The sequence below is a fragment of the Neodiprion virginianus genome, chromosome 3 (assembly GCF_021901495.1).
Source record: "Neodiprion virginianus isolate iyNeoVirg1 chromosome 3, iyNeoVirg1.1, whole genome shotgun sequence".
Lineage (NCBI taxonomy): Eukaryota > Metazoa > Arthropoda > Insecta > Hymenoptera > Diprionidae > Neodiprion > Neodiprion virginianus.
Genome location: NC_060879.1, coordinates 25,540,553 through 25,552,799, shown reverse-complemented (window position 1 = coordinate 25,552,799; position 12,247 = coordinate 25,540,553). Strand labels below are relative to the sequence as shown.

At 41.1% G+C, this 12,247-nt stretch overlaps 1 protein-coding gene across 15 annotated transcripts in view; it reads right to left on the bottom strand.

Annotated features, from left to right (window-relative positions):
* The window catches only part of LOC124300201 (facilitated trehalose transporter Tret1-like), a 73,191-nt gene that overhangs the window by 59,613 nt on the left and 1,331 nt on the right, over positions 1-12,247 (bottom strand). The window contains exons 1-4 of one of the 15 annotated variants that reach the window (XR_006907175.1): positions 4,259-5,327; positions 3,583-3,739; positions 3,148-3,350; positions 2,756-3,077 (exon numbers count right to left, since the gene is read on the bottom strand). The exons of 7 other annotated variants lie outside the window; for them this stretch is intronic. The gene's annotated coding sequence lies outside the window, so the exon portion shown is untranslated. Of the gene's footprint in view, positions 1-2,755; positions 3,078-3,147; positions 3,354-3,577; positions 3,740-4,258; positions 5,328-12,247 lie in introns of those variants that run through there. 7 more of the 15 variants (XM_046753992.1, XM_046753991.1, XM_046753985.1 and 4 more) reach the window with 7 other exon arrangements.

Sequence of the window (12,247 nt, the reverse complement as noted above, 5' to 3'; positions counted from 1 at the left end):
TTATCGGTTGTCTGTAATGAGTATTCGATGATTATAATTGTATCAAGCCACGGTGAACTATAGAGGGGCGAAATCTTTCGATACTCAAAGGATTCCATTTTTTTCGTTGTTATGTAGTGCTGCAATTACCGAGAACCCGCTGCTTCCGGTTTGTAGGCACCTTTCTGTGAGATTCTGTGTGTGTGTGTGTGTGTGTGTGTGTGTAGCTCACACCGTACTACATCAGCGGGTGTGAAATGTCACATTAGTGCAGAGTGTGCCCCGCTACAGTTTCTCTCTATACATGTATAAGGATCAACCCCGTTACAGATGCACCAATGAGTAAAATAGTGAAATGGTAACACGCTACATTATATAAACAGAACACATTTACCCAGTATTTTTTGTTGAACGTAAAGAATAACGAAATATTTCGTTGTACTTTTAAATAATTTCAAAATAAATTCGTACTTCCCAAAAGTCTTACGCGAATTCTCGATGCACTTTGCCTTTAAATTCGTTTATCGACAAAAGAGTTTTGCGATCGGAAGGAACTCTGTCGGAAGTTCTACTTGGTTTTCCTCTGCTCTGGTGAATCTTATTCGCCACAAAATCATGTGACTGGTTCCACCTGTGGAAGTTTTAGATGAGTTATAATCCTCACGGTCCCACTTGCGGGCACGTAAGCAATTTGCTTATATATCCCTGCCTAGTGTCGCTTTAGAACTGGTCGCGTTACACGACCGATAAATATTTGAAGATTACACAACTTTCTCTAAACTTCGGATAACTAGTGTATTCCTACGCTCACGTATTTCGACGCTTGTCTTACTGATATTTGAATATTGGAGCTGCAGGGAAAGTTTTTATTCGTTTTAACCCTAAATTGGAATGTATGATTATGGTAATTCACATAACTTGTGCAACTTGCGGGATTTTCTTACTCAGTAAAAAAATGAGATACATTGCGGAAATGAAATTTAAGTTTTCGACTCGCTTTACTTTCATTTGATATAAGAGCAGAAAAGCTATCATGTAACAATACTCAAGATTAAATAATTTTGAAGAACAATATCCACCTCAATTGGTCTCACAGTTCTCTCTTTAACATACACTCGTTCAGTAATTGAAATAAATTATAAATACCTTATAGATTATCAGGAATTGACTGTGATAACTTGCAGTTAGTAAAATTTGTCCACGAGCCGCGTGTATTATAGAATATATATAATATAATAATTGGCCGTTGCGGTTCCAACCGAAAATATTTTTAAGTATTTCTTCTGGCGAAACTTTAAGACATAGTATCTTTATGCTTTGGCGGATTCTTTTGTACAGCTCATAGAGGCCTTGAAAACTCTTTAACATAACTTTCCTCTATCTGTAAGAGTTTATTGCAGCTATTTTCAGAAAAAAATCAAAATTGATTCAGTGGTTCTGGAGTTATAAGGGGAAGATAACGACAGGCAGAGAGACGTTGGGTTTCGTACATATATGTAAGGTAGTTAAAAAAGATAAGATACATCGGTTACATTTAATGACTCAACCCGCTACGGTTGCTTTCTAGTGAACTGAAGTTCTACTACTTTTTGAATTTATCAATTTAAAGTTCAGAAATAATCATATTCACAAATCACTGCATAACACAGATTCAACATTCAATGATGACTGATTCATCGTAACTGCTGAATTCGAACGCAAACAATATTAGAATTAAATGAAACTGAGATTCATATAATGCGTTACAATACGCAGATTTTTTGCGGAGGCTATTTTCAGCTTGTAATGTTATTTTTGTATTTACATGTTCTGAATCTCCTGCAAGGTCTTGCCCTTTGTTTCAGGCAACGTCATGCCAAAAATAGAGGCTAAAAGCATGATAACAGCATACAAGTAGAACACGAAAGCTTCGCCGAAGGCATCCACCAAAGGTTGATAACTTTTCGTTGAGGCAAAGGCGACGAGCCCCGCAACAATATTGGCTAAACATACCACCACGCCCTTCACATTCGGTGCGACAAGCTCGCTCATAAATATACTAGGAAGAGAGAAGACACCCACGAATAGGAACACCCGGAAGCTGATCATACAAACAATCGGCACCCACTGCTGTTCGTAAGAATTATAGCCATTGGCCAAAAGAGTAAAATTTACTCCAGTTAAAAGCATGGATACGCAAGCTCCGCAAGCCGAGATTATCCACATTGGCTTCCGTCCGTAACTATCGGCCAAAGACATCGACACCCATCCGCCCACGGAATCAAGGACGTTGGCCACGATCACAACCGTCGCGGGAGTTATCGCAGTCACCTTGCTTGTTTTCAAAATAATTTCCATGTAGTAAATAATGGAATTGAGACCACTGAAGTGCATGAAGAAGTACAGTATCAGAATTATTACTCCAGCCTTCCTGTTTCGTGGTGTTAACAATTCCCGCAGTCGGTCCCCGGCCGTTATCGAATTCGATTCGGAGGTGAATTTCTGCAAGGACTGCAGCTCCTCCTCGACGACCACCTTCGGGTGGTACCGGCTTATCGACCTCTCGGCTTGGTCCAATTTGCCCATCCTGACAAAGTAGTGAGGAGATTCGGGGACGCATAGGAAGATGGCGATGTAAACGATTGTCGGCGCCAAAGCTATGTAGCCGAACGTGGTTTTTGATAGATAGGTGCCCAAGATGTTGCCTATCAACGAGCCCAGAGGAAACCCGGTCACGGCGAATGACACCAAAGCGCCGCGGGTCGCTGAACTGCTCACTTCGCCGAGGTAGACCGGAAAACTGACGAACGCCATCCCTATGCCCAGCCCGTTGGCGAAGCTGGTCCCGTAGAGCCATTTTGCCGAGTCAGCCAGGATGAGGCAAACCCAAGCCAGCAGCAGAGGGCATCCCGCGATAAGCATCGCCCTCTTACCCCCGAAGTAGTGGACGCCGATTGAGCCAAAAATCGCACCCACCAGACGCGCCGGACTAGAAAACGACGCCACCCAGGAGGCCTCGTCCAGGGTGAGGAAGAGTGACGGGTTCGGGGAGGTCATCTGGGCCAGAAGCGGCGAAAGCATCCCGATTAACATCCCGATCACACCCAGCATCAGCATCGCTGTGAAACGAATATTCGGTGATACGACGGAATAGCTGAGGAACTGACGAGTTTGATCACTTCCACTTACATCCTATTCCTCCGATCCACTGGAACCACAATATTTCCGTCGTCCATGACAGAAACTCTTTTTTCCACAGATACAGAAACATCGAAAACTACGTTGTCCTTTGTAACGATCCTCTAACGTTGCTGCGGTCTATCTGTCAGTTCAGCTAGCGGAGATCGCAGTTCCAATGATTCTACACTCTGCGGTTTTCTGAACCGATAATCCTGCTTGAATAAAACATGGTTGTAAAGTTTAGTATGATAAAATAGTAAAATCAGGGTACTCCGCATACGAGACCAGCTCTAATGCAAGCATGGAAACAAGAAGACATCGATCAACGCGCAGTTGTTTTAGTCTTTGATGCTAGATTTCGAAAAGAACCTTTCTTTTCCTTCACAATACTGTGAAAATTGGTATTCTGACGCAAAGTATTAAATTTATATTAATCAACCTTACGAGAAATGTTGTGAATTCAATCTTCCATCAAGCTCGTCATTTGCGGTGTGAAGAAAACTGACAAGATGTATTATACTGGGGTTTCTTCTGTAGCCAGGGTTCTGTATGAAGTTTGATACCGTACTGAACTAATAACGCGCCAAGAAATTAAGGTGATCTGGAATCGGTAAATACGTTTCTCATTCACCTGTGCAAAGCTGCTCTTCTGTGCGCCTGTCTGTACACTCGCAAGTAACGTAAATTTTTATTAGGATCGTATTTATACATAATTTCATTTATGCAATATTAGATACGGATCAGGTGTCCCCTTTTGCCTCTATTTCGTACGCAATGTAATCGTTTGTGCGACCGAATTATTCTTATACAACAAATAGAAAAATTCGAGAAGGAATGAGTAATCAAGTCGCTAGTCGTTCCAATAAAAACACCGTAACTGCGCGGACAAATTGACAAGGAACAACAATTTGCTAAGGCTTAAAAAAACCCTCACGAAGTAGAGGGCAAATCCTGAGCAAGCCAATGAATAAAAGTGAATTTATCGACCAATATCAGGTAAAATCCAAGTGCATGAAAGGGTGAAAAAACCATCACAAGTCAGAGACTTTGTTTCTAACTTAATCTATCGTGGTTGGAATGACCATTCGCCTGACTATATCAACTAAGAGAGCTCTCTTACCTATCGTAGGGTACAAGCTCTGCAATATTGTCGCAATACACGGTGTGTGCTGTGATGCCGGGACCTTCCTGCTGGGTTACGTTACCGGACACAGGAGGATTCCCGGATAGCAAAAGCCCTGATCATTACAGGACCTTAACGTCTCGAGTACAAGGACAGCTATTGGGCCTTGGACGACTATGGACAACACGCGACAACACTGGTGCTGTGTTGTAATCGATGCACCACCAGGAGACAGCCTTACCGTGTTTCGCTCTCACAACCAATTACAGACACACGGTAATAAACTAACACAGAACTATAATTGCATACGTGACGACATAGCCGATAACCAGAATTGATAGATTGTAACAGAATCAGAAATTATCCAGAAAGTTGGAACAGACGCTCAAGACACGACCGTTCTCTGTGAAATCTCGTTTCTGTCTGCCCTGAGTCGAGTGTTTTCAGAGGCCCTGTCCAACAACCCCCATACAGAGTGCTGGATAATCACATGTCCTCCCGAGTGCATCCAAGGAGGCAGCCCAGGCTTTCCCCTGAAGATCGCTACTCAGGCCGCTTTCTCTAAATTATGGCTCGTGGACGAGCGCTGGGCGTGTTTACCCTTCAGGCCTTACTTCGCGTAAACTTGTTGCCGTGTTTGTCTTGTCAGTCACTTGAATAATATCCATATTTTGTTTATCGAATTGCTCGGAGTTCCGAGTGGCAGTATACTGTAATTTTGCATGTCCAAAAACTCACGTCGAATTACCTTGTAAAATTTTTTATCGACTTCGTCTGTGAAATGAAATGCTGATATCGTAAATACATCGTGCCAATTTTTACAATTACCCGAAAAAGTTCGTGTATTGAAGCGTATCATAGATAGAGCAAAGGGGGTCTGAAGCACCTGACAGACCAAAACCAACCACGAGCTCATTCTCCAGAGATACACTCAACCCCGTAATTCTTCGATTATTATTCCACGGTTTTACGTGTGCAGCAACAGTGAGTACGACATGAATAAGAGATCATACACGGCAGTTTGGTTTTACGGTTATTGAACATGTACATTTTACGACCGTTTGAAAAGATGGGCATCGCTTCGAGCCAACCTCGTTGGCGCCGAAAATGCTTTTTGCGTTGTACACCATTTATCGGGACAAATTTTCCCTAAGCGAATGAAGCTACTCGATTATACAATTTTCAATGCACTCGACGCAGCTTTGAAGCCACTTTGCATCTCGTTTTCAAACGATGCTTGTGCTTGGTACGACTTTGGAATTGGTGGAAAATTTGAATTTCGTACAGCAGAGCGAACAGAAACGCCAGAGGACATGAAATTCGTGGAATCGTAGAATTTTTGACGATGGTACTATTTGCATGGCATTCCTATTAGCTGATACTACGATTTCAAATAAACATGCGCCGCGAGTACTTTCGTTTAACTGAATTCGACTGTTCATAAAGCTTGTTTTTGGACGATAAAATCAATTAGGTTCTACGATTCTCCGGATATTTTCTTGACATACTTTCATCAAGTTACCTAAAGCATGATTGAGTTTGCGACAGTGTAAATATTACATGTATAAAAATTACCGAATAACGGAATTGAGAAACAGTCGAGCTGACAGTAGCGGAGGAAGTACTTGTGTAAGGACACGCTAGTTATTAAACTAATTGGTCTACTCTACAGACAAAACAGATAAGGACGGTGTCGTATTTGTCAGATAAGTGCACACAACGTCATGCATATGAATTACGCAACCCGTATTTCCATGTCCGATTACGCGACTGTTGCAATTATGTTGCTGCAGATAAATATAAAGTGGGTACAACAGAGTAAACAGTAATCTCAATATGTGTTTTAACGCGACTTGGAACTGAAGTTTTCAACCGATGTGATGAACCACGGCATCATTACGTTCGGCAGATCTTAGGATTTGCATCAACCTCTGGAAGTATGATCTTGCGATGATGTCAAAAAATAGTTACACATTGCTAGCGTCCGAATTGTTTGTAAGGAGCGCAAATGGCTGACAGTCGTTTTCTTGTTAGTTGATAACTGCGAAGCGATTACGCTCATTGAACAGTGAACACTACAGGTTTCCATTTTTTTTCTACATCGGTTGATGCATTTTACATAATATTGACGTCAGTTTCTCACCTGCGGCAATTTATAACAATGATAATTCGGCGACGGAATAACGGTAAACACGTGCAGTCACATTGTTTGTCAAAATTTGGTAATTGCGGACAAAAGTTTGACATTTCGTGGGTGATGTAGACTTCGAGCTGGTCAGCGTCAGCTTTTCACTCGATGTCGCAGTTATTCGTATCACCTCACGCAGTCGTAATATTTTCTCTTCGTTCTGGGGAAAAAACTTAGTTCTCGGCTGTCGTTCGGGCGTGCTTCGTCAATGTAAGGCCAGTGCTCACTATTTGGTTCCTTTCTGCCAATCCATTCGTACCTCATTTTTCAAATCGCCGAAAGATCTACTATGTAATGCAAATTTAATCGATTCTATAGGTTAACACCTGCAGCGGATTGGAACAAAATTTACGGCTGGTGAGTTGATTTCGTCTCAGAAGAGTAAAGTTAGAACCAATGACATCGTATGTTCTACTCTTGAGCATTTTAACCATGAATGTACCTATCACAGTTCACGTTACAGCGATAGCCTCAAATTTGTGGCTAGATAAACAACGGTTCAAATTTTAAACACTTGCAATTATTATCGATAGATTAGAAGCTACCTGGCCTGCAGTTTTATGTTGCGACTTTCGATGAAGCGATAGCAAAATAATCCACGTATCTAGATGTTAATATTAAGAGCTTACATTTTAGCAGGCGTATTTTTATCCCAAAATGGAACTTTTCGACCTGTTTTTTTTTTTTTTTCAACACCCTAGCTGTGCACATTCGAATAAAAGGAGTACCGATTATGGAAATCTGCATTTTGTGACAAACAATACCTGGAACCGTAGAAACAAGTTTGTGTACTTTGTTGAAAAATAAAAACGTCAATTGCACAGTCGGCTTATGTAGTTAGTCGAAAAAGATGCGACGTTGTACGATCATAAGAATGAAAAACAAGTGTTCAATCGTGATCTTACGTCGATGATGTATCTATGGATAGTTTTTATCGGTCGCGTTAAATGTGATGTGTTTCGATTAATACGAATGTCTACGATCACGAAAAATTATGAAAGGCGAATGTGATAGGGTTCAAGGCACATCTAAATTCAATTATTACGTGTGCAGAACGCAACGAGTTACTCCGTAGTATAATATACATAATATGTATAAGCAACTGCGTGCTCTTCATGCGTGACCTTGGTTAATTTATGCGATAGCGCAGACCGGTGTTTATCATAACACGTATCGATTGTCACAGAGAAGATTACGCCGCCACTTTAGGGATGATGTCAAAACTCATTATACCGTCGTTCCATGGACATCTGTACCGCTAACATCGACCAACGTATCAAAAAAAACTTGGTGGCAATCTTTCCCGTATGGTATGGCACCGGAATATCAATTTTTTACGATAGCTCTCTGGAGTGAACATTTCCCATCAACTACGTTTTGTCTAGCGCGTAAAGTGCGAGTCTTACTAGATATTAAGATGAACCGACTGAAACTATAATACTTTGAATATCAGAGACATATGTTTGAATTTGGAATATATAACTTATCGCAAAGGATTTTTATTTGTTTATTAATAATCGTTGATTGTAATTGTAACACGAACCAAACCCAATTATTTCCTCAATGTCCATTTGTTACACGATATCTATGTTTTCAGTTGTACAACGCGAAATATACTTTAGTTCGAAAAGTAGTAAAATCTCGAGTGAAGATTGACTTGCGGGATTTCTTAAGACGTGATTCGCAACCCTCATTGTGTTCGCTTGAAATAGACAACTTAGCGTGTAACATAATTTTACACGACTGCGTTAAAATTTTTCAACGACAAAACAAGATTGTTTCTTAAAAAAAATTAACATATCTGCAGCGATTTCCCCTTAAATTCTTTTATTTACAATCGTTATTGCCCGCAGCTTAAACATCTCTAGCAACGTTTCACTTTAACTGTCAATGATAGTGGAGGGTACCTTTCCTAACTCACGAAAGTGAAATCCCTGTAGTAAAGTAAACTGCATCAATGAAATCAGAAGAAAACATATCAGTCATAAATAACTAACAATGAGCGATAAAGATAAATTTTTTCAAAAAGTGTTACAAGCGACTTCGGTCTTCCCTACGCCTAACGAGTCTGAACTTACTCGCTGAAAGGCATTCATGAAATTTAACTGTCACATAGATTCTTGCGCAAACTAAGCGAATGCCATGAGGATAGCATAGAGAAAATCGACTTTAATCGAAAAATTTATGTTCTGCGGGAGGAAACCGACGAGCGGTTGGTGAAATTCTCAAGAGCTTGAACTTTCGCGATGGCGTATATAACCAATATCGCTCAGACCCGTAAATCAAGGCACTTTATCGGTGCTCAGGGTTATGGCTACGCATCATCCACATCATATCGCAATGCGTACAAAACCATCAGCTAAAATCATACAGGAAGATGATAGTAACGCTTTGGCAAATTTCGAAGATCAGATTTCACGTTGTGGGAAGCTTAGGCGGATAATCAACGCTGGATCTCCGATTTCCACGAACCCCGCGGAACGCAGGTGAGTACATAATTGGACCAATTTATCGTCGACTCAATTTTATACCGATTTTCTTGTACTTTTGAAAACGCGTAACGCTGCGCCTGAATGGATATTGCCCAACGAACCGTATCGACCACTTCCTGTAGGACTTTTTTCGTACTCAGGGCGTAAACGTGGATGAAAAAGTTTTTAGAAAATCAAGAGGAAAAAGACCTGTTTAGTCAACTTTGAAAGACTTATGGAAACTACGTCGGTCAAGTCGTGAATTCAACAATTCTTTGATTCGTTTTTCAATGATAAGCAATCATCATAAACAACTAGAATCGAGAAGCGGTAAATAACTGCTGTTCTACTCTATTGATATTTGAGCCCTTATCCATTTCCATCTATATCTTACAATTAAGAAATATTACATCATTGATGATGAATACTAAACCTGGAACAGAATTTGTACACTGCAAACATCACTGTAGAGATTATTTTTTTTGGCGGGGTGGGGGGGCATTTAAATATAATGTTCTTAGTCAAGAAAAAGAAATACCATCGAAAAAAGAACACCCATATTCCGAGAGAATTGATCAGCGGATCAAAAAAATGGCATTTCTGCTTCGTAATGCATGATCAAAGCGGAAATCAAAGTTAAAACCGAATCATATATCGATTCAATGTACCAGCAATGCGACACTTAATACCGAGGTCCGCAGTAACGCGCAATTCACCCGACATAGTATCCTCAACAGTGTCGTTTATGTGACTTATATATGTACATACATGTTTATATTATGTTTAAACAGGAACATTTGACACATCGAAGAGATATCGTATGCGTTTGGAATTGCTCGAATTAATAAAGTGGCATTTCTCTTTTTCCTATTTTTTTTTACGATGACGCGCGCCTCCTTCTACGAAACATCGATGCGTCCTAGCCATGAAAGTTTTGATGTGCCCCAAGTCGATACATCTGCTGTTCCATGAATATTTCATCCCTTTCGATACATATGTGCGTGGCGGAAAATGTCGGTCGAAGGAAACGTTTCATACCTGGTACCATAATCCCGGTATCACGTGAGAAGGCCACCCTAGAGGCGTAAACCTTCATCTTCCATCCGCGGGGAAAGTTCAACTATCCGAAAATTTTTCTACCCTCTGTCTAAAGAAATTTTCTACAACATTTTTCATTCGCTTTCACCAACTTCTTCGCATCCCTTACTTCCGGCTCATGGCAACAGAGGAACGGAGTGAAATATATCGGGGAAAATCCCAAATACACGACGCAGACACGTGTATTAATTATTATGACAGAAGCAATACGACGATAGTATCGAAGGAAGTAGCGGTGACCCAGTTGGCGAATAAAACAACTCTGCACATCCTTTTTCCCAAAGGTCGGTACAGTCGTCGAGACTGAGACGGAGAAAGGGGTCGTGGCCAGAGGCCAGTATTCATGCGAATCCTGCTCTGTTTCGCTCGTTGGCTTTTACGTTTTATCGGAAATGCCACGTGCCGCTGGTTGTCCGTATAAGAACGCTAGGCCATGAATCGTATCACCGCGCAATACGCGGCACCTTTCCGTACATGTATCTACGCGACAATAAATACGACCCGCTTTGAATTATTCGAAACTTGTTTGGAATTTTCGCCGTGAAGACGGTAGACAAGCGCCGAGAGGCAGGGGCGTTTGATTTACTTCGCGTCACACGCGATCTTTCGTTGTAAGAAACGCCAAGTTTCAACAACAAAAAAAATCTTCACGTGGTTTTGAAAGTTGCCATAAATACATTACTTACGCGCCGAGTGTTAGGCACAGTTCTCACGAGTTGCCATTCGTAATACTTTCCTCCTCAGGCTTTGAATTCATGCAAGATTTATGCGTTTATGCTTGACTCCAACTATCGTCAATTCGTAAAAATGTGTAGGGGGAGGTATTCGTCAAAATGAATCGTGTGACACACAATTTTTTAACGCAAGCTCGTCAAGTTCAATGTTTTTGTACGTTCCGATACACCCACTCATTTCAGGACCAGTTTCACCTCTTTTTTAACCTGCTGTATTCTTTTTGTTTGTAGCAAAAGGGTTGCTAATGACGCAAATTCACCGTCGTGCCTTTACGCCCCATCGCCGAAGAGATTTTTTATTTTATTCAATGCCGACACGGTATTTATCTTTCAATGTATATTTGTATATACCTGTGTATTAAACGAAATGAAGCTGAATCTGTTACGAGATGCTTGAAGCTACACACCAAGGGCTCCGCGAGATTTAAATTCTGATCTACTTTTGGCTGCAACTGTATCAAGCGACTGACTGCAAAGCTTGTCTCAGTCCATTGGCAGAAAAGTTCTATAATTATTCACAAGTACAAGGCAATTCAATTTCTTGTTTCCTCGTTAATTGGAAAGACGCGATACGTTGACGCAATCCTGAGTTGACTAAATTAAGACGTTTGAAATTGTTTTTACAATCTAATCAACATGGTGTAATAATTAACATGCGCAACGGTATCGAGTGCACGTGATTATTACTTCTTAAGTACGCTTTTCGTACATTTTTGAATATCCTGCGAGGGCGCGACTCGCCCAGTTAAACTTTGTAATATTAAAAATGATGGATCTGAAAAGCCTTCTTTCCATCCTTCCTTCCTTCCTTCCTTGGTTACCAACACCTCCCCCTCGTTAAGCTTCATCGTAAGCGGGGTACGTGGACCGCATATTATCAACGATTTCATTTCTATGAGGAAAGATTTAGGCGACTCACGTGACGTACATACATAAAAATATCAAACCTTGATTCACGCGCGGTTCTTCCAAAGTTCTTTTTTTTTTTTTCATCGCTCATTCCGAAAGTTCTGAATGAAAATCGTGACCTGTATTCCAAGACCAGAATATTCGGTATTTAATATTTATTCACTTCGCGTTGAGCGGACTTTCACCTGAAACTCCGATAAATCCAATAATCACGCATCTGGTTTCGCAAATCCCCGAGTTGAGCCCATTTTACGGTTATGTACTCGCTGTCTTCCGAACGTGTTGAATGCAATTTGGCACGAACGAGAGGCGTTCAACGCACCATGATCCCGCACTTGTACACCCTGGTCTCTCGACGTCGAAGTTGGAAACGCAAATTACCCGGAGCAGCTCAGAAGTTTGAAACTTGATTACGAATGGCTGGTTTGCGAAGTTGAGCTTCACCCACCCTTTGGGGCCAAGACCGAGAAGGGAAGTCATGTTTATCAAGTAAGCAGACGTGTATATTGTCATCAACGAATCCCAACTTCACGTCATATTCTCAGGTCTCGGTGAATCGGTGATTCGATCGACCGGAAATTCGTCG